Genomic DNA, 23,274 nt, shown 5'->3' on the forward strand with positions numbered 1-23,274 from the left:
CCGCACACTCGTGTGTATAATATAGCTCTTAGCACGAAAGACTGAATATTTTTGCTACAAAGCACCATTATTGTTGTGTGGTGGACGATAGTTGAAACACTAAAATATATTTTAAGAGTGGGAGGATGATGATATACAACGATAAAGTTGAATTGTTGAACAAATATTATACATTTTGCTTTTATGCGGTTTCCGGCGACAATAATATTATCACCGAGTAAAAGCAAAATACTCGTTTTCTTGTATTATTTATCAAATAAACAGGTACACTCAATCATGAAATATGAACTTCACAACGTGATTCACCCATTTTAGGACATACCTACGTAATTTTTTTATTGCTAAACGCATTTAAAAACATTTGTTATATGAGAATTTATACATAAATTATATTATTTGAATTTTAACGAGAATGGACGATAATTTGGATCCTCGCGCGATGTTGTGTCACAGTACATTACATCTTAGTTCTCAAGCACATCATAATATTATAACCGTTGAAAAATGTGTCTGTTGATATTTTTGTGAATAGTACGGCCATTGTCGATTCAATAAAATTATTATTTAATGATATAATAGATTTTGGCCAACACACATGCATAACGTTCAACCGTTATCGTTGTTTTAATGATACAATTTATATACAACAAATATCTCTAAATTCCTCCATAAATCTGTAGAAGACTAGGAATAGATAAAAAAAAATATTAAAAACCCATTTTATGAAATTAATATTGATAATTTATTGTAATAACACATCAAACATCTAAAATATCATATAATTTGAATTATTATATAAAAAAAAGAACATTTTTTTTTTTAATGTTAATATATTAAGTGAACAGTTATCAGTCAATGATACAGATGCAGGTGCTTATAATAATATATTATATAAAAATAAGATAATTAAAGGTGGACGAGTCGGTGACCACTCTGCGATATACAGATAGGTGTCGAGTGTACATCATCATTGATTGGGTCACTGTAATAGATGCGTTAAATTTGCAGAATTCAATGATCATTGAATACGAAAAACGATTCTGAGCGGAGACTGCCAAAACAATTATTTTAATGATAATATAAAAAATGTTAACAAATGTTTGAATTCTATAAATATATATAAAAGCAATCAACAACTATATACATATAGTTATTGATTGCTTTAAAAAGTACTGGGAATCTTTTTTTACTCCCTGCCCCCTTCCCCATTAAATACGAACTAGATTTAATAATCTATCAGAAATCTTCCCGAAGTTGAAAATCAAAGCATTTTTTCTACTAAAAATGTGTCTTCTGACATAAAAATAAAATTAAAAAGCACAAATCATTGTAAAATCAATACATTCCAAGCCCCGCTCAGAATTACCATCGATTATTCACTCGAGTTTTCGACGTATGTTTGTTATTTTGGCAATTTATTATTGATATGATTTAATAAATAATAACATTCACAAATTTCAAATAATTTTTTTTTTATCATGAGGATATTAGCAGTTGAAACAAAAGTATAAAACTAATTATACATTTTATACGTATGATTGGCGCGAATATACCTATACCATTTGATTATATGGTTACACACAACCGAATAGGTTTTACTGTTTAAGTTTGCAACTTTTGAAATAAGTCGTTGAACTCGAAACTAAGAAAAGATAACCAAATTAATAACTATACTATGAGTTTTTCTAATGCAGTTAAAAGTTTGAAGCCATTGACGTAGTTACAATATGAAATTAATTGGTTTATGAAACAATTATCCAATGTCAATAAAGGTCAATAAATAACGTACTTCTGTGGAAAGCGGAGTTCATTCATTTAATTAAAATTAATTATCCTCATTTAGGCAATATATTATTAATATATATATAATATACACGCCACCAAAATTATACAACCCTAATGTTCATTTTAAATATGATGAGGGACGTGTGGCCAGCAAGCTGAACCTACAGTGGCCCCTCAGAACATCATTGGCGTCTGCGAAGCTGAGCGGCGTGTCTGTAAAAAACTCCAAAACAAAAATCAATTAATAAATTGCGTTTCAATAAATAAAAAGTAAAAAAACGTAGTTCCAATCAATATTGTGAATAAAATTCACACGGATGAAACTCGATCCAAAATGTTTATCATCAACCACCAAAATCGCATCAGCTTAAACTATGCACTCCCCGATTGATTGACAAGTTTCACAAACTATATAAACTACAAATGATACTCAAATTCTGATGACGAGGCAATAGATATAGCCGCAATTGGATAAAGTATGCTTAGCCTGCGTAAATTCTATTTCAACCCCAATTTCTCCCACCCTTCTCCATAGAAATATATAATATTACATCGTACCTGTTAGAAAAATCAGGTTTAAATGATAAGAACGATTAATTCTAAAAACGTTTACACAATATATGGTTGATATTATTATTTGACATTATTTTAAGCAATGTAAATTTCTGTGAATTTTGTGAATATAAATTCTAAAATTAATTTACTTTAGTGTTATAATGTTATCGTTTGAAACTTCATAGGATAAATATTTTAACAAATAAACACTGTTTATTAACATTTTCACAGGTATAATCAAAAATAAGACAAATGTCTTGGAACTATTTTCTTAAAATAGAAATAGTGGTCACTTAGACATTTTTTTAAGTGATAATTTTGCGTATTGGGATGAGGCTTTATGAATACTCTTAAAAAACACATGAATAGAATTATAATTCTTGTATATATTACTGTTAAACATTTCAATAACAATACACCTATAAAATTAAGTTATTAATTTACTTATACAGGCTAATTTAGGTCTAATAAAAAATTTACCCAACCTATAATTATTTTTTATGAATGTATTATTATATTATATTATGCTATACCTGATAAATTCGGTAATAACTAATCATTTTTTAATTTTTAATTCCTTGAACGGGATATTGCTGTTTCTTCAAATATACATAACACATTTTGAATGTGCGTACAGTATACGTATAAAATGGTCCTAAATAGTATTTATTTTGAAATACGATATAAATTACGAAATTAAATTAAAAAGGAACCTTATACAACACTATTATAAAAGATTATATTTCAGTCCAGTCATAAACAAAACTCAAGTTCTTCCTATGTCATAAGACTTTGTGCTGAGAAATGAAATACAACAGAAGACTCAGAAACGTACAAATGTAAAAATCGTGAACTCTGTTTACAACTTATGAAGGGAAACAGTGTTTTCAAATTTTAAACGCATCGAATATTACTGCAAAATAACAGTCTTCGTTTTACAAACAACACAGAACTTAGAATACATAGTATATACGACACCGATGGCCGTCTTATAATTTGCAAACCAATTAAGCGACAGTGAAGCACAAAGGGACAAGCGTCTTATGAGAATGAAATATTTTGTACGTTATTATAGTCTGTTGTACCCATATAATATCATTAAATCTGTGTTTTGTACAACAAAGTGGTCTTCTTACAAAATATTTGGCATTTGTAAATGCGCAATAGTAAAATATATAATAACTATTAATATGAATATTGCAATGTTACTACATTGAATTAGAAATAATACATAATCATTTTGATACTCCTCAATGTTGGTATACTTAATAATAATTTTTACTAAAAAGTTAAATAATTCATTATTCGTAATTTATACAGCATTGTTAACTGGTTAAAAGTTTATTTTCGTATTTTTAAAAAAAACATGTTATGTTGAAGAAAATACATTTTATGAGATTGCAAAAACCTAGATACCTAGGTACAAATTAAATGTATTTAGTTTGAACGATATTTCAACAAATTATTATCCGAAAAAAAATAACGTTGAAAGTAAAAGAACACTACTACCAAAGTGTTAATTAAATTGTCAAAAACATCAATATAGGTAGACTCGTGTATACGAAAACTATAAAAGTTTATAAAAACGGTCGTCCCCATAGCTTTCTCCAAGACTTTCTGAGTTTGGGTTAATTTTTTTTTTTTACTTGAGTTTTGAAAATCGCAAAACATTTTATAAGTCTTCCATTTGAATAAGTTTTATTTCGCTCTCCGGGCAAAGTTTTAAGGTCGGTTTTGTATTGCCAGGGCGAGTTAAACAAAAATGAAGACAGCAAAAAATTCTAAATACAGGCTTGATCATAAAATAATCAGTATATGGGAAAACGAGAACGACTTATTGATAATAACTCCGAATACTGACATTAGGTGAGCGATAATTCTATCTCGATCTCGAAAGAGGAGTACCTATAAAAGATTATTATATATAGCTTGTGTATAACTATAAAAAAAAATAATAATACTATAAGTAGAAATATGTCTTGCGCGATTAAATTCAATAGCGTTCGAATTAATCAAAAGATAATAGTATGGTATAGTATCTACATTCTACGATATAAAACAAAATCTACATAAGGTATAGTTATCCTGATATACGGCTATTCTGACCTATGGGCAATAAAGTTGTCAATTTGAAATACTTATCATAATTTATTATTAAATCAAAAGCATTTTAATAAGTGGGGTTCATGCCCTATATATTTAAAGTTAAAAAGCTATTTTTCCTAGCATTTCACGCTTTAATTTATAGATGTTTAAATCATCATAAAGACAATGGTCGAGTACCTACCTATTATTGTATCGATTTAAGAATATTTTAGTATAAATTAACCTACCTAACACTTTTCGTTTTAATTAAATAAACAATAATAATTGCATCAGTTACTCTATTAGTGCACAAAAGAGTATCAATAGATACTATGTTTGTGTCAGTGACACAAATATAATATATAATGCAATAATATGCCAAACCTATACTTTTGGATCATCGTAATTATTTTGTTTTAAATACTATACACATTTGTTATTACCTACGTGTTTATCCTACTTAACAATCGGTTTTATTAAAATACCTTAAGTTTTTAGAACATAATTTTCAAGGATTTTCGGCTCTTACACTCTGATTTATTAAAAGGTACTCTAAAAGACAGCTAACAATAATAGTAATATATTGTGCATCTTTTATTCTATCAGCCTGAAATTCGATCGCGGTACAGCGAATTAAATCATTAAATACACCACTTCAATTTAACCACTTCGATATCGTGCGGGGCACGTATACCACCCATCTATTATGCATTATTACGGTTTTACAGTGTTGTTTTCATTTCCAATTCGATTGTGACAGCCACGTGTGTGCCTATATTATTCTTTAATTATATTCATAATCCTCAATATATCCCTGACTGAAAGACGTGGGTGGCCGACATCCAAATAACATTATTGTGAAAACATACGAATCATATTGAACAGAATAGACTGCGAGTGGTGTGACTTAAGTTATCATTGTCGTCTAACCACATTAAATTCTATTCTTGGCGGTCGTTAACGAGTCAACTATCGAATAAACTATTTCAATTACCTACCTATCGATATCGCTATGATACATTAAACTTTGGTTTTGCGTTATATTTACTACGTAATAGTAGGTACTTATAGGGCATTGGACATCACACCGACTATGATTTACTAATCATAAATAATTAATACAATTTGATAAATATAGACGATTAAACGAACAAACACTGTAAAACCGTTTATTAAAATATACATTTTTATTGTAACAGTTAATAGTAAATATTTAAGTGCTATTGTAAAATATACTTATTGTTCTATCTGATAAAATAAATAGACACCTACCTATAACAGTGGTTAGGTATTTGAGTAAATTAATTTCCGATAATTATAATTTTTGTTATTGGTAAATATTTAATACACATTTTTATTTAATAATAATAATTTTGGTAACCATAATTTTTGGTTAAAATTTAACATATTATATTATGTTAATGTGTAATTCATGATGTTAAAATAACAACTTGTAATTCCATATAATTATTAGTTATATTATAAATACAAATAAATATCTAATATTATAAATACTGTATATTGTCAACTATCAATGTTAAATAAATTAGATAGAATTTATTATCCAGTAGAATTACGGGTGAATATTTCGACAAAAATATATAATAAGTGCAACAAGTTAAATTCCATTTTTTTTTTCACTCTTAACAGGTACATTTCAAAAAGATTCTTATTTATAGAACATAGATTGACCAAAATAATATTCACAACACCGTGTAATTTAAATATATTTTACAACCTGTATATCTAGATACTATGTATATTATGTCTATACTGTCTACACGATTACACGAGTCACACTAACTTAGTATTACACTGAAAGTAATCTTTTTAATGCTATTACTTATGTCTTATCAAATTTAACTCATACGAATATCCTGTATCATTTAAATTGTATTAAAAATCAAAATTGTTTTCTATACTCTATAATCTACAAGATAGGACAGGTATTATTGTACACTTTTAGTATGTTTTACAATGTTATGACATATGAAAGCCTTAACTAAAGTGATTGAACTACACATCTCAAGTATATATAATTTGTTTATATTTCGTAAAACTTTAGGTATAGCCGCGCTATATACCTTTCTTAAAGTTATTCTAAAATTGTATTTAATAATACATTTTAAACTATGGCCAACTCTAGGTAAGCTACCCGTGTATGCCTGGGTGTAATATTAAAACTCACTCAATAACCTATTCTAGCAAATGTAGTTACAATTGAGTAAATTGTGCGCTAAATTAATTTCAACCACTTAATAACTAATTCCATAGAACTGTAAAATATTATCAAAATGAAGTGCGTTGCATTTCATAACGATATTTAAAAAATGAATTTAGGTACTATAAAAGTCCATAATTTTTATATTTCTTTGAGTAGATGCTATAATAATATAGGCGTAAAATGTTAAAGTAACAATAAACATAAATTTTGTGTTTACGTACCATACAGGTACTATGAAAATTAACGCTTAGTACTAGACAGTGCAGGAGATATCAATATACGAATAATTATCAATTAAACACATAAATGTAAATGGATAGTTAAGCACAAATGTGCACAGTAGCTACATTGTTATTAATACCTACCTACTTAATATCGAATAGAATAATTATATATTTTTATTTCCTTTTAATCCATATACGTTTTTCAAATAATCATACATACGTCCTGTGTTTATTATTTTTTATGTTGTGATTTAACCTATAATTATTTAAATATATTACCCATTTAATTTGGTGTTTATAAAATAGCATATAGCTTTCATTTGAGTGATATACAATAATGCAAGTTTAATATATTTTATTACGCGAGTAAGCTACCTATTTATTGTGTACTTATTAATAGTTCTCATTTGGATATTCAATAATATAATTTACAATTCAACTCCAATAAGTTCGATAACGTCTGTACAGTCTTTATAATATACATTATAATACGTGTACGGTACACATTCTGTTATTATTATTACCAAATATTGTCATTCTAAACATTTTTTCATCAAACATTTTTATAAACCTTTATTCATTTAAAAAAACTTATACAATTTCAGACCAAAAATTCAACAACAGGTATTTTATAATTGATTACATATATTACAAAATATCATTGTATAATAATAAGGGAATTATTATCAGTATTATATTATTATAATCAACCATTGGTCTTAAATAAACATTACGTAATCGAAAACAAATACTTTTCATCAAACACTTTTAGGCAAATTGATTTCACAAACTTTTAAGTATTTACAGCGTCTCTTATTATAATATATGTTACTTATACCAGTTATACCATTGACAAAATTAATTCTATTTATACATTTTTTTTCTTTTTATAAAAACCTAATTTATATAACAATAATGGATAAATACGACTTTTTACAGCGTAGGTAGGTACGTGTATTATGTTATATAATATTAAAAGCACTCAATTAAATGTAAATGTGACATATTATGTCTAATAAACTATGCACCAATTCGAATTGCACACTACAATTAACAAGCTTCATTCATAATAATATTATTGAAAAAAATACACATACACATATACTACACACATTTAACAAGTGTCTTTAATACCTAATATTGTGAAACATTCAATAATATATATATTACTAGAAGTCAGTTAATGTCACCATATAATATCAATTATCAACAAACGTTAGTCAAAATAATAATAATAATATAGTATATTGTTAAAACCACAGTGTATTCATAGCCCGATTGAAAGATTACCTACAGTTTTATAAAAAATAATGACTATGTGATAGACAATAGGTTAATAGAAAACATATCCAAAAAATGCATTTTTAAAAGATTTGTTCCTATTTATGAAATAATTTCAAAAATGAGCAACGAGTACCGATACAGAACAGGTAAGTATATTTTACATATTTACATTATAATTTTAATATATTTTCACATTAAATATGGATAAATTAACAAAATACTCATAACTAACTGATGTGTCGCGTAAGTGCATTAGTAATACGGTACATACATCAAAAGTGATACGGTTTTGCTTACACTAAGAACTTAAAAGTATATCATACGCGTAATATAAATTATAAATATTTTCAATATTCTACATTAAAATAATTAAACTAACAATGATTTTATTCTATCAAGACTTCAGATTTTTCTCTTGTATATAGTAATTATATATTATACGTATTTGTGTGTGTTATTAGGGTAAAATTATAAAGTGTAATACCTAATACTATTTTTATGTGTTTTATTTAAATTTAGCAATACCATGATAACAATTTTCATCTACCGTTGTAATTTTATGGCTGTTTCGATAACGATAAGTTTTCTGAAAACTTATTATTAGTAAGGACAATAATACCAATAGACTGCTCAAACGACACATATTCTGAAGCGTTTGTTTGTTTTCACTTCAAAACACAAAAAATATACACACACGAGGCAGTACAATATTTATTATAACACGACGATAAAAGTTAACAAAACAATAAATTCTAAAAGCTTGGCATAACTTTGTCAATATTGTATTATACTATGAGGCGTATAGTATACCGTCTACCTATTATTATTATGTGCAATTCCGGCCCACTACTTTTCCGGGCGAAAACGTGCGTTGAATACGGTAATTTCTGTAATCAACCCATCTCCGTATAAAGCACGCGGATTAAAAATAAATAAATAGATAAATACCAACGGTATAATTATCGACAACCATCCCCCGCAGGTTTAAAATAAAACGCTCGGTACGGTGATTTAATTCGACTCCGCGATGATCTCAACGAGCGTGCCTAATGTGTTTCCGCCTCTGAACGAATGCCTACATAATATTATAATGGCAGCACTAATATATTATACATATTTAATACATGCACACGGCTAGCAGCTGTAATATATCTATATAGTAGGCACCTATATACTCGACGACGGCGTGGGGTACCATATCGGACCGACTTGTGAACGGCAATTATTAAATGCCTATTCAAGCACAACATTAACATAACATTATATTATTCGAGCGCTCGTTTGATATCTTTCTATAACAATAATTTTACGATCCTGCCGTTAAGGACCGAACCAGCAGGATAATAAGTAATAACGCTTACCTATACACTCCACCCCGCCTACAGGTATGTATATACAATCGTTTAAACGCCATAGTGCAGTTATTTATCATTTTACGTGAAATTTATAAGATACTCAATTTGTTCAGTTGTTCGTAAAATTGAAATACCCATTTCTGTGAAATACCATAATAGACGGATCATTATTTCCATAATATAAAAATATTTATCTATAATTTGCATACACCCGATTATCCAAGACGATCAATATTTTCCATTAAAAACACAATAATATTGATTAAGACAAAACTATCGTTCTATTGTTTGTACATTTATAATTGACTCATTATAATACCTACCTACATAATTATAACTGACCACCAATGAACCTATCTATTTTTATGATCATATGCAATTAATGTTAATTTAGTTTATTAATAAATGTTACGATAATATTTAACTTAAACGGTTTTTTTTGCATATTACAGTACGAATAATGAACGGTTTCAATTTTACTCTAAAAATTCCTCTTTTATACCCTATTATACACTTCAATTATTTTAAGTATGTGCATACACCATTCCTTATGCTAAATTACATAATACTTATACCTATATGAGACTTATAAATTCGATCACAGTTTTCTAAAAATAATATTTTTATACATCCCTAAAAAAGTGATTTGTATTTTTTACGTAAAATACTTTACATGGCTAGAAATTACATTTTGTAAAACAAGTAAAAAAATAAAAAATTAGATTAAATATTTTTCATTATTGTTAAGTTCTTTAATTATGTATAACGTAACTTGGCGATTACAATTTTTACTTTATGCTATATATGTTTGAAAAAGCAATTGTAAAATCAAATATAAAATTACTATAGTGTAGTACTCCTACCTATACCTACCTACCTTTTTGTAGTTTTTAATTGTTTACACAAATATACAGATGATACCACCTATTTGACAATAAGATAGCTTATCTAAAATTAAAACATGAAAACGACCTTATAAATAGTGTGACCAATTTTTATAAAGTAATATATTCAAATAACAATTTGTCAGACTTTTTTTTCATTTAGTACGGCCTAATACATACGACATAGTGGATAAACCAAATTACATACAAACTAATTTGAATAATATTATCATATCGGTGAAGCGATTCGTCGAATCTGTATTACACTATTACACGAATGTCAATGTCGAATAATATCAAAATATTGCCAACAGTCTAACGCACCTTCAATGGTTCTATTTGAACCATATCGATCAAACGCAAATCGTGTGCAGGTAATGGCGGGGCGAGTGGATAGGATGGACTTTAAACTTGTTAAAACGCAAGAACGACAGATTGATTGACGGGATGGGCGGCAGCGAGTGTTTTTGAAAATAAACGATTATCTATCAATCGGTGGCGTTACGTTTCTAACTTAGGAATATTATCCTCTGCGTATATACAATGAACAACAACAAAGTAAATTTAAACTTTTTCGGCCACAGTTCTATTAAAAGTTTCATCCTCTTTTTTCCTTTCTATTTTTTCAAATCAGTTTATATTTAATTTTCGAGGAGGCGAGAGAAAACCCATTCGACTGCATCAGCTATACGCTGCTATTATACGCTCACGCATTATTGACGGTATACCTATATATACGTATATATATATTATTATACTTTATTCGTAAACTAATGTTTTTTCGGTGACAGTGAATTACCGTACACGTAAATTCTAAAACCTTTTAAATATAGTATTATCATCTTATTAATCCACGATCTCCGAATTGTTAACTATTTAATTTATATTGTAAGTTGACACGTCTAAGACCGATACTACAAAAAAATAATAACACACGTCGTACTATAATACAGTCGCCTATAAGAAAATAAATAAATATGATTTACACCGCATAAACTAATATAATACATATATATATACATATGTACGTATACTACACGACGTGTACATAGGACATAATAGTTTTCACTCGAACTGTATACTTCTATAATGTACGCGATGTACCTTTGGCAATAACGTATTCATATATACGACCGTATTCGAGACGTTTTGGGAATATTAGAGTTTAGTGTTTATCTATATAATATATTATTATTATTGCGCATATGTACGAGACCTGCAAGCTTTCGCTATACGTTTTGATGAACGACGAATATTATTATTAAATTCCGTTGTCGGGTACGAGGAAGCACCCGAGTCGACATTACGCATCATATATAATATAATATAATACGTACGTCTGTATATTATGTGTGTGTGTATAGACGTACGGGCGGCGCGTTCTGGAAAACAACCACCGCAGTATATAAACTGTAAGAGCGCTGAAATCACGGGATTTGCACGTCAAAAGTTTCAAAATTAATCCGTATAACTATAACCTACACGCTGCCGCCGCCGCCGCCACACGTGTTTATGCGCTCGCGATACCGTGCGAGGCGCGTGTGTATTGAATAAATCATTTATTGTATAAATATAATATGAGTATAGTAGTGGAGTGCTACACCTACCCCTACCGCCATAGGTACAATATCGAACACGCGCGTACAATAATAATAATTAGGTATTATTAGTGTTATTATAATGCATAAAATACGACTAAAACTACTGTGTAATGTACGCCCGTTGAACTTTCATTACGTCTCACCGCACGTATAGGTACATTACCAGTTATTATAATACACTTCGTGATATTATTATTATTATTATAACATCAACTGCGTCACACAATTCATTACCCCGTGATCGGAGCGCGTGCAATGAGCCCTGCGCTGTACGCGTTAAGTGCCTACCTACCTACCTACGACGAGGATATTGTCATCGGATTCGTAATACTCCGATAAATTCGTCTTTACGCGTCCCGCGTTTTCTCGGCGGTATTATAAATTGCCTAAAAAAATGATTGAATATAAATGCGCGGGGTCTTAAAAACTCCTAATGCGGTACGTTCCTAAACGTATATATACTCAACGTGACTTCATAGAATAATATAACTCGTAAACCGTTCTGTCGCGGTACATTTTAGCTTACATTTAATTTGTTTCCATAAATGCATTAAAATAATATGCAGTAAATAATGTATAAAAATGATGGGATGGTATGCGTAAAAGATAAAAAAAAAAAACAATATAACTGCACCTAACGTATACGTGTAATAATTTAATTTATTATACTTTTATCTATATATGTTATTATTAAACTATAAACGCAAATGATGTAAGAAATAAAAAAATTTACGCACATTGGTGAATTACAAAAAGATAAATAAATAGAAATGATATTATAATAATGAAATAGTGGAAAGAAAGGAGAAAGATAATAAAGATAAAATAGTAATAAAAAAATAAATAACAATAATAACAATAATATGGATGCAACGTTAAAAACATTTTTATGGATCTACAAATATCAGAATATTATTTTCATGATGTTGTTTCAACGCAGAAAAATGAACTAGGAATATAATACTTCTGTACACACTAAAATGTTTCTTTAATAGTGTTACCATACATTTCACGTACATATAAATAAATAATTTCGAGAAAATATACACATTTTCAATAGTTTTCATACAAACAAAATCATAATTTTAAAACCCAAAGAAATAAATAGAAGTAAAAATCCAAATAAATGTTACGAAACTCAATATAATGGAAACCTACCAAACAACATTTAATAGTAGGTAAATATTGTAAAATAGACCATATAAATAAATCAAAAAGCAAATATTTTAATAAACTATCATAAATATTACAAACAATGACGTGCATAATGTACATCAACCTTAATATGCTTCTATAGAGAAGTGCAATAACACCATATAGATGTATTGTATATTTTTTAAAACCTTTGGAGGTCGTACGATACATTTCAATTACATTTTTGTTCTTAAATTAAATACGATAAGACTGAACACGTGACAACCGTTATTTTACATTCATATATTATATCTCAACCATAAATAATAATATCAAATTAACACTAAAATACACAATGTAAAAACTTTCTCTCAGTAAGCTTACATATTGGTAAGAAAACAATAATATAAACATAAAAAGTAGAATATAAGGTTTTTTTTATGTGATCTATAATATTACCGTTTATTTTTTATTCAATTCTTAAAATATATTTATTTTAATCGAAACTATAAAGTAACGCAAGTTTAAACTATGGTTTCAATCTTAATTATATTTACTTTCTGATTTTTCATTTACAATTTAAAACTAAAGATTAATCATAAACATGACGTTTATTTTTAAATTCACAATATCTTATTTTTGAACATTATTCTATGTCAGTATCTATACCGTTTATTAAGCCAATATAAATATATGTTTAAAAATAACTACAGTTTAACACAAATTAACAGGTTATATCGAAATTGAAAAAATAAAAATGTATTATTTGTCGCAACTGTTACGAGTGTAACTCATTAAACATAATAATTAAATTCGTCTTAACTCTATTTATGTGGATAACTTTTTTATTTGAATGCCGTTTAATCTCTTAGTTTTACTGCCACAGACTATATTAAATACAAAAGTACACCTAACACATGACATAGGCTAAATAACAACAACACATGAAAATAAATTAGCTCTACAATAAGATGTACCTAAAATGTATCTACTTGACATGGACAAGATTACAAGTCGTGTAATAATGTTTTAAGAAACATTTATTATTTTATTTTAAACAATAAATCTTATTTATAATATGTAAGTACCAATCTCATATAATACACCAAATACTAACAAAACGCATGCTTATATCATGATATTAGTTCGCGACAATTTGCACGTTTACCAATAACCATATACGGGCATAATACGGCATAAATTATTTTTTAAATTTAAGCAAATTAATCAAAATTAAATTTCAGACACACTCGACCGGAATGCACTTCAAACCCAATATATTATTTTATGTTAATTAATCTGGTATATACATCATAATATACATTATACACGTTGTGTACATTTTTAAAATAATACTTGTTTGTCGTCCGAATCTCGCTGTAATTTATACATTTTCAAACTGATTGCATTAAAAGTATACCGTCAGGTACCAAACAAAGTGCAAACGCGCAAAGGTAAACATGCAAATTTGTCGTATAAATATTAATTGTTATCAAAAACAGTTTAAAAAAGTTTTTGCCCTTACATTACACACCAAACCATTGTACTCTCATCGATCGAAAAACAAACAATTGTGGTCAAACTTTTCGACCCTTGGGAATTTTTTCTCCTCGCCAATTGCTGTGAACTTTTAGATTAATCACATAACATAATGTATAGAACATAACAAAATCATATTTTAAATTTGTATTTATTTATTTTTTAATAAATTTAAATCAAACAACATCACTTGAACGCGACCTGTACAATGTCAAATAGGTAATTTCAGCGTATTCGAAACACATACATCCAGAAGCATGTCACCAATAAAAGCCGAGTAAAACTGTACCTCTACACAATATAAAGTGTATATAAGATGACACATTCGTGATTATTCATCCACGAACATTCTCCGCTTTGGCTTCTCTACTTCTAAGGTTTTGCTGAGAGTCAATTTAACGTATACGTATATACTAAAAGCAATATATGTTTCTAGCATCAATTCTGACGAGGTCTGCAGGAAACGTTTAATTACGTGCGCAATCCTATAAAAACAAGTGAATTGGGACATTTTTTTTGTCTATTTTTATACAAATATATTATATATACTTTCTATAAGTATATATATATATATATATTACTATCATCAATATTATTATTACAAAAATATATAAATATATATATATATATAATTTAGTATAATAAACCTCACGGAGCGTATGATTTATTTAGTCACAGAGAACTTGATAAACTGCGTCAATTTTCTAACTTTTAGACACATTGGTGGTTTATCGGATCAAACTAATGAGTATTCCGCATGTTATTTTTTGTGTCAAAATCATAATTATTTGTCCGCTTATCATGATTATAGACTTTCATAGAACATTTATTTTACCCCAGTTGTGATAAACATTGATGAGAATATATCTAAAACAAATTTAAAAAAAACAAACATTTATAATCATTTATCGTCACTTGAATGATAATCAGTGGCACCGAACTTTGAACCTATACGATTTAAAAATATTACATTTTGAATCTCTTCTACAATAAATAATAGTTTAAATAACAAGACTATTGAAATTAGTTTAATGTAATGAACAGTAGTAATAATACTTGTTTTCTATTCACCGTGTGTATCATTTATCGTTTTACACGGGCTCTTCACAAACCCGTAATAAGTTTGTTTAAAAATTAAGTTGTTACAGTCTATCCTATACAATTATTGGTACTTTTATAAGATTGATTAATAATGTGGGCCTTTTTGATTCACAATAACCATTATTATAATAAGTTCCAAGTATCCAATAAATTATTGAAAGTAATTTCATTTTAAAGCTAAGGCAGAGTTCGGCTCCACTGAAAATTATTATTTTACTAATAATATAATACACGATATAAAACATTTTCTAGTTATATAATAAAAACTAAACAATGCATGCCGGATGTATTATATGAGTTGGTTATACAATTGATTGAGTTTATAAGTAATAGTTAATATTTCAATAAATGGCGTATTTCAACATCCATTTTATTATTTTTATCAAATAAGTACTTTTATGAAAAAAAAACACTAATTACCTACACCTTATTTAATAGCTGATTCTTTTCATGTCTAAGATACAATACATTTAAATAGGTTCAATAACAGTGTACTATGATGTATTCTTATAACTTAACTAAAATAATTATAAGTAAATCAATAGTATTAGATTCAATTTATGCTTAATACAAAAATAAAAGAATACATTTATATATATTTATTACGCATTTTTACAAGATAAGACATAATATTAATCCTGGTATATAAATCCTATTTTATATTGTCGATACGTACATTAACCATAATACATGTGACAAAACACAAACATGTGTTTGGTGAAATTTTTTTAAATGTTTTAATTTAATGACTAGAATATATTTTTAGTGTACAACATGACTTAGGTGACAATTTTATTTTACATCACAAATAAAATTACAGAAGTGTAGTGAAATAAAAACATAACTTGTTTTGTAGTTATTTCCTCATAAATCACGACGATCAGTGTCTCCATTTTTATATCATTGTAATATTGACATCGTTTTTCAGTAAACTTAAGATATAATATAATATAAGTAAATTCTGAATAGTAAAAATACCTTCCTATTTTTTGTTTATCAGTGTAATAAAACAAATTCCCTTCGACATTAAAAATATAGCTTTTTTTGACCAAAAATAAAACATAGGGTTCCATTAAACTTAAAAACTTAAATTATTAAATTTAAACCTGTTATTTTTAGTATACATTTTTTTTTCATTTATATTTATGAAAATAAAATATTTAAAACTGACTATTTAGATAAAATTTACATTTTTTTTTCTCTTTTGTTCGCTTTAATATAAAATACTGTTACACAACTTGTTTTTGTATTTAATTTTTGAAAAAAACAATTTGAACATAGAATAATAATAATAATATTTAGTTCTAAAGAATAGTTCTTATATTATATTAATTAAGTCTTACATTATTAATTGAATTTCTATAGATCATAAATTAATTTTTCTACATATTATCATATAAGTAAAATGTTAATAGCAGAAATAAACAATAAATTCCATTTATACTTCAGTACGACTTACAGAAATCGTTTTATTAATAATTACATACTTCCTTACATTATTTTGATTTATTTGAGAAAAAGAAAATCCTCGTCAAATCAAAAATTGAAAATCATTACACCTAAATATTCGTTTTATTTTTTCAAGTTAAATTAATTAAAATATTGTACCTACCTACCTATTTTACCAGTTTTAGTTAAAAATATTATAAATTTATTTTAGTTGTAATTATAGTAACAGAAGAAACTCTAAATAGACTCTATATAGATCATAATTTCAATTAAAAATAGACTATTTAATATATGTTTTTTTTTTTTTTTGGTTACATGAGCAAAATTAGTCTTAGGTTATAACATTGTCTTTTGATTAAATAGACAATTTAAATATTTTTTAGATGCTGTCTATTTTTAAGATTAAAGCAGATATCGTTTTTATTCATAAAATACATTTTAATATAAGCATGTGTAGATTTGTTTTCTAAAATTATATTTCATTTATTAGTTTTGTTTTTTTATTTATTTATTAAAAAAAATTCATAAATTATATTTTTAATAAATTTGATCATAACATAGCTTATAATAATGAACCTACTACAAGAAATTGTTATTACTTCTTTTACATGGTATGTATTATTTCTTAAAATAATCTTAGACTATATTATTAATATTATAATCTATAATACTATCTATATTAATATTTAATACTAATAATATACATAATGTTTTTTCGATAATAATCATTATTAACACGGAAATATCTTATAATTAAAAGAAGCATCGTCTATTTAAGTTATAGTTAAGTTTATTTTCTACAAAACAATTATTTATTTAAACTCCTTCTTTTATTTTGAATTTGTACATTTTTATCATCAACACAAAAAGTATGTACGGTTTTTATTAAGTAAATCAGATTATAATATTATATAATATATATAATATATACGTGTACCTATATAAATATTATGTGGCCCATAGTAAATACAATAGTAAAACATTGATAACGAAGGATCATTTTCATATTTTTAGACATTTAATTTAGGCAAATAAAATAAATTTAAAAAAAATTGTTTGAATTTGATATACGAAAAAAGGTGATAAGTGTCAAAAAACTGATAATATATTATTAATATTATTCATTTTAACAGTACATATAACAAATAATATACTTAAAATGTAAGCTAATTTATTATCGTTAGGGCAAAAATCTATATATTTATAATTCACTATTTTTAATTTCACTAAATATTTAACACTTTTTACTATCACCTACTATACTATACCTTAATGTAATTTTATAATTAATAATTGTTGTTGTGTTTAACCATTTAAGGATATTAACTATATCATAATATCATACATATCTATAACACGGAACTACATCTTTACTAGTACAAGAGTGATTTTTATAAACGTTAACTCTAAACTTATAAATGTATAAAAGTATTACTTAGCTATCTGCAGTGATATTTTGTAAGATTGTTGTAAGATTGATATAAGATCGACCTATCCTTCTATAGAAAAAACCAAAATAATTATTATTATACTTGTATGAGTATACTCTGACCTTAATATTCAACTCATATCACGTTAATTTTTTTTTTATGTAATGTTTACATTTAAAATATATTTAAGTTGTATTAATTATACCACATCATCGAGTTTGTTCAGTATTTTTCATAAAAAATATCCATTTTGTAATTAAATAATAAAAATAATTTTTTTTTAAATTCAAGTTCAAATCGAGCACAACTTCATGATCTTATCAGATAACTAATTATAACCCTACTATTTTGAAAAATAATAAAATCAATTTTAATGTGTTGATTCTGTCATCCATAATTGTATAAAATGTATCCTACCAAATACTAGAAAATATTATTATCTTAAACAATTTAAATCGCATTAAAAATGGCATGTATTCAAATAAAAATACTAGTAAATTAAATAAACAATAAAATAAATTAACTAGTTTAAATTTATGAATTATAATTAATAAATGATTCGATTTCTATTTTTATATTTTTTCTATGTCATAGCAAATTTAAAAATCTTATGATAGAATTAACTTCAAACTCAAATCTATAAAGTTAAATCGCCGAGAGTCAAAAAGTAAAACGACAATACAGTACAATTATATTAGAACTTTTAGTATAAAATCCATGATAACCAAAACAATTGAATATAATTAAAAATATATAAATTATTTGAAAATTACACATTAGATACCTCTTTGGGCTACCTATACTTTCTATAAAAATTATGTAAGAAAAAATAAATTAAAAACATAAAATATCATAAAAATCTTAAAATTAAAGCTTATATTATGAAAAACTTTATAATAAACTATTTTATTATATTTCATATTTCTGCGTACTATTAAAATTAATTTTATAGAAGATTTTTTAATTAAATAATAATTATAATTGGCAGATTGTCAAAAATAACTTGCCAAGTTAATTAATATCATACATCATTATATTTTACAAGTTACGTATAAAACACATAATAATTAAATACACATAGTTATAGTACAGGGTATCGTATCCCTAGCAAAAAGCTACCTACATAAATAAAGGCCTTTTCAAATAACTATACTTGACAAAGTTTTCTCATTATACCACGTCTATTTTCCGGGTTAGCGATGTTTTTGTATTTGTTTAATGTTTGATATTTTAACTAATATGGCAATAATAAGCTTTATAAATATATCTTTTATCAAACAGTCTGGTATTAAAGACAAAAACACGTCATATTAATATTTTGTTTAACATACACATTTTATGACAATTAAATAAATTGCAAAAACAATTCTATCTGCTTTGATTTAATTTAAGACAGATAAATTACAAATACGAGTACTTATATATATAATCGGTCACTCATAATAATTGTGAAAATTATTTTCATCATTAATCAATTATACTTATATACACAATGTAAACAATATACATAAAAGAAGTCATATACCTATTTATTTTAACATATTATAATTAGATTAATATCTATTTTCTATGAGTTTTACCTTATTAACTTTTCTATATTATGCAACAATACAAAGTATCTAATATATTGTTATTTTTTATTGTATACGAATAATTAATTACATAAAAAAATACAAATAATAATATTAATAATTACTAGTGTTACCCACGTATTATAGTATTACCTTATGTTAACAGTTTTATTGACAGGCTATACATCGTTTATAGGTATATAATGTACTTACAATTATCTCGGTATACATAAATAGAGTAAGTATAAATTCTTCTCATACATCACAACTTTTAAAATGTTATCAAGTAACTACCTATTATGCAAAATTATTAAGTTATCTTAAACACGCTACAGTTTAAAAGGTATAATAATAATTACAGAGTAATAAATAGTTGAGAATAACTTATATAGGTACGAATTAAAAAACTATCCTTATTCATTATTAAGCAATACGAATAATATCTGACAAGACAAGTAATAACCTTCCTATACCACAAAACTTTAACTAGAAATAAATGTACACCTAAATTATTTATGAAATAATACATTGTAGTGCGTTGTATATAATTTGTATATTATTTACACACAAGCTTAAATTTAAATTATATTATTTTACTTTTTTTTACTATTATTATTATTATTATTTCTATCGATTTCATTTTTTTTCGGCAACATACCAAGTAATTTTCAGAAAAATTATCATTAAGTATAATACAATTTATCATATGCAACAAAACATAAACTAAACAACTATTTAACAAATATAATATAGCACATCGAGACGATCATTTACCAGTGAAATTATTTAAGCGGAAAAATACGAGTACATCGATAAGTTTGCTTTTTTAGAATCGATTTCAATAATGATTATTTTATGTATTTTTTTTTCTTTCTTAAAATGCAATTACTCGGCTAAGTAGGCGTAATGTGGTCGTCATTCGACGGTCACAAGACAAACGGCGGTCCATTAAAAGGAAAGCGACAATTATTATTTAATAATGACTGCGGCTGCTTAATTTATGGTTATTGTTTTACAGAGTCTTATCTCAGGTCACACGCGGTGAATAAAATAATAATTTTTGGTGGTTTTTAGATTCGATTTGGTTTAAGCAATACATGCGTGGTAATGCCATCATTTCAGGTGTTTAATTTATTAGACAAGATATGGTGAAACGCAACTGTCATGTGGTACACACGTTTAAAGTGCACAAAGATAAGAATACTAACACTACCAATACAGGCACAGATATATCAACTCGTGAATAAGTAACTCAAAACAATATTATTTTTTGTTAATACTTATTATTGGTATTAATTTTAAATCTTTTAACACGAATTTTATTTATTTTAACCGTTTATCCTCAATTATGTAAAAAATGATAAAATTATTAAATCCTTATTATTGCACCTATTAAAAATCATACAACATGAAATTGTAAATAAATATTACTTTACACTGTAGACTATTATTATACGACCGAGCTAAACTATAGTTATCCTTTAATCTTAAATATTACTATTTAAATCATATAAATATGTGCCATTAGTTTTTTAAAATTTTAAAGTCCTGTCAATTATATTTTACTATACCTACTCATTTTTTCTTTTATTAGCAATTATTAACTATCAATGGGAGAAGTAAAAGCCATCTATAAATTATTATTATTACTTAATTTTTGTTCCTGTTTTCCTATTTATTAGTGTTTAAATTGTTTTGAAAATATATATATATAATAAAACTTAAGTGTACCTTGTACATACTGCCAACAAATTGCACCAGATCGACATTGTTAAATATTTTGATAAAGTGTTACATAATTCATACTAATTCGTATAATGAAATATATATTTTCGTTAATTGACTTGATCCAGACAATATAAATATATTAGTACCCAATCAATACACATGGAACGTTAACCGATAAATATTATATTAAAAAAAAAAGTGAACGGTTATACTAAAGGTAAATGAATAACTAAAATAAGTTTATTTCTGTTAAAAGTCACTATAAACGCTTTGCTTACGTCATGATGACACACCGAAGAGGTGTTGAATAAATGTAAAAATATATTTCTACCCAAGATTTATCTTCCTTGAATGTTTCTTAATTTCGTTTAATTTAAATTCTCTCCAGATACGAGTATCTGTCAGGGTCACTATGTATGTGACGTTTTGGCGTAATAAAATACAGTTAATGTTAGAAAATACCTACCAGCATCTCATTACAACTACATGCAGCACTGACGAACAGTAAGCAGAGCATCGCATGTTAATATATATATTTTTTTTTTGTAATCCGTAAAAAGTTCAACAAAAAGTATTCGAAATCGTTACCCAAGTAATACTCATCCACTGCTAAACGCCAATATACAAGTGAGCAAAACCTCTTTAGCTACGTAATTCAAAGTTTTAAATCAAATTTGACCAACAACTAACGTTATATTGCTAAAATAGTTATATCAAAACCTCACAAATGACTCATAATAAAGTGTTAAAAAAACATAAATATAGTTTAATGTGGATAAAATAATGTAATTTATAGTATAGATTTATGAATGTAGACCAAAAATTATCGTCTGATAATATATTTTGATAAAACTGACTGCTTATTATTTTGCTGATATCAGGTTTATTTGTAACAACAAAAATCACAATATAGACGGATAGATACGACAGAGTTCACACAAATTAATAATCTCGGGTATATTTTTAATTAAGTCACAACCCATAACCCGAAAGACGACAGGAATTTTTAGAATTGAAAAATACCTAACCCCTAGAATTTTATCGTATACCTATATGAAACAAAATATCCATAAATAAAATAAGCTATAATAGGCTAAACATAAAAAAAATAATTTTAAAATAATAGTTTCAATGTCTTTGGGCTATTATAATTACCAGAATACGTTTCACCATCAAAATTAGTGTCAAAAAAATTTTAAAACTAACAAAAATAATAATAAAACATAACGCACCCTCTCTCATAGGTGTTCATAATTTACTGATATTATTTAAAAAAAAAACTACTCTGACTGAGCCAAATGAGTGAAGTAAATGTTTAACTCGTT

General features: G+C 26.2%; 1 long non-coding RNA gene across 5 annotated transcripts in view; it reads right to left on the reverse strand.

Moving 5' to 3' along the window:
- Positions 1 to 718: 718 nt before the first annotated feature.
- LOC132927856 (uncharacterized) overlaps positions 719 to 23,274 on the reverse strand; it is an 81,098-nt gene continuing 58,542 nt past the window's right edge. For 4 of the 5 annotated variants that reach the window (XR_009661865.1, XR_009661867.1, XR_009661863.1 and 1 more), the window contains one exon: positions 719 to 15,537. This is a non-coding gene — a long non-coding RNA (uncharacterized LOC132927856). The remainder of the gene's footprint in view (positions 15,538 to 23,274) is intronic. The other variant, XR_009661866.1, reaches the window with a different exon arrangement.

This window comes from Rhopalosiphum padi, chromosome 3 (assembly GCF_020882245.1).
Source record: "Rhopalosiphum padi isolate XX-2018 chromosome 3, ASM2088224v1, whole genome shotgun sequence".
Taxonomy (NCBI): domain Eukaryota; kingdom Metazoa; phylum Arthropoda; class Insecta; order Hemiptera; family Aphididae; genus Rhopalosiphum; species Rhopalosiphum padi.